This window comes from Gossypium arboreum, chromosome 3 (genome assembly GCF_025698485.1).
Source record: "Gossypium arboreum isolate Shixiya-1 chromosome 3, ASM2569848v2, whole genome shotgun sequence".
NCBI classification, from domain to species: domain Eukaryota; kingdom Viridiplantae; phylum Streptophyta; class Magnoliopsida; order Malvales; family Malvaceae; genus Gossypium; species Gossypium arboreum.
The window spans coordinates 28,130,732-28,132,645 of NC_069072.1; the positions used below are offsets into that span (position 1 = coordinate 28,130,732).

General features: G+C 35.3%; 1 non-coding gene across 1 annotated transcript; it reads left to right on the forward strand.

The window, feature by feature from the left end:
• The first annotated feature begins 378 nt into the window (after positions 1-378).
• On the forward strand, positions 379-485 carry LOC128290865 (small nucleolar RNA R71). The gene has a single exon (XR_008280647.1). It is a non-coding gene; the product is annotated as a small nucleolar RNA R71 (small nucleolar RNA).
• The last annotated feature ends 1,429 nt before the right edge of the window (positions 486-1,914 follow it).

Sequence of the window (1,914 nt, forward strand, 5' to 3'; positions counted from 1 at the left end):
ACCCATATATTGAACTTGTTGCTCCTCGGTTCTAGGGTTGAAGGTTGGATAATCTATGTGTACTCCTCCTCCACTTGAATCACACCTCATCACTGGATGTACCTGAGTAGAACCATACAAGTCATCAATGTTTTTATTTAAAAGTTATACCTGGTTAGATAGCATAGTAACCGCGTCGAGGTTGAAAACACCAGCAGCTTTCGTCGGCTTCATTCTCATGACTTGCCACTAATAGTTTTTCAGCGACATCTCTTCAATAAATTTGTAAGCCTCTTTAGGTGTTTTGTTGTTTATGTTCCACCAATAGCTGTGTCGATAAGTTGCCTTGTTGAGGGGTTCACACCGTTGTACAAAGTCTAAACCTGTAGCCATAGGGGTAACTCATGGTGAGGGCACCTTCTCAATAGGTCCTTGTATTTCTCCCATGCATCATAAAGTGTTTCTAAATCCATCTGCACAAAAGAAGAAATATCATTTCTTAATTTAGCTGTTTTAGTCGGCGGAAAATATTTTAGTAAAAATTTTTCGGTCATTTGTTCCCAAGTTGTGATTGACCCTCGAGGTAACAAGTTCAACCACTGTTTAGCTTTGTTCCTCAATAAGAATGGGGACAATCGAAGGCAAATGGCATTGTCAGAAATGCCATTGATCTTTAAAGTGTCGCAGAATTCCAGAAAATTTGCTAAATGAGTGTTTGGATCCTCATCCTGCAAACCATCAAACTGAACAAACTGTTGTATCATTTGAATTGTGTTAGGTTTCAGTTCAAAATTATTTGCAGCAATAGCAGGCTGAACTATACTCGATTTGCTTCCTGTTAAAGTAGGTTTAGTATAATCATACATAGTACAAGGAGTAGGATCCTGATTTACTGGGTTTGCAGCAACCATGGGAGGTAACGGATTATTCTAATTATCAGCCATCTCCTCGATTGTGGTTTGAATATTGTCCTCTTGCCCTTCCTCTATGTATTGTAGGCTTTGCCTTATTTCTCTTATGTTTCTGCAAGCTATGCTTTCGATCTCACTATCAAAGAGTAGAGGTCCTGACGGGTTTATTCTAGTCATAAACTATAAAAACCTGCCAGAAGTAAATAAAAGAAAATTTAGTAATTTCAGCAAAATAAAATTTAAATTGCAATAAAAATAAAAAAAATGGCTAAAGTAATAAAAATTAAGCGTTCCTAATATCTTAGTTCCCGGCAACGGTGGAAGAAACTTGATGGTCGTAAAACTAACTAAAAATTCAACTTAAGGCAAGCGCACCTATCGAACAGTAGTATAATTATGGTGAGACCAGAAATATTGTATCCATGAGGACTAAAAGTACTAGTAATTACTATCTTTTTATTATCTAGCCTAAAATTTAAGAGAATGTTTATAAACTAAACTAATTTTCTAATTTAACTAAGATTACGAAAGAGATGAAAGTTGGAAAATACTTTAGAAAAACCAATGGAGAAGACAATACCCAAGAGAGAATCCACCTAGACTTCACTTATTACCTTTGACTTAGACGATTTATTCACTTGACTTATTCCATAGAAATCCTTGATTTATGTTAATATCCCTTTTGAGACTAAAAACAACTGACTCTAGGTTGATTAATCGAAATCTCTTTCTAATTAAAACCCCTATTGTCGCATTAACTCGATCTATGGATTCTCTTATTAGATTTGACTCTAATCCGGTAGATTTATGTCGTCCTATCTCTAGGATTGCATGCAACTATGCTTAATTATGAATGACCTACTCTTAAACAAGGATTACATGCAACTCCACTTTATTATGAATGATCTACTCTTCAACAGGGACTTTTCCTCCACTGAATAAGCACATCAAGAACCTGAATTAATATCCTGGAATATTAAAGCAAGAATTATGATAAACCGTAATTTATACATATTTCTATCCC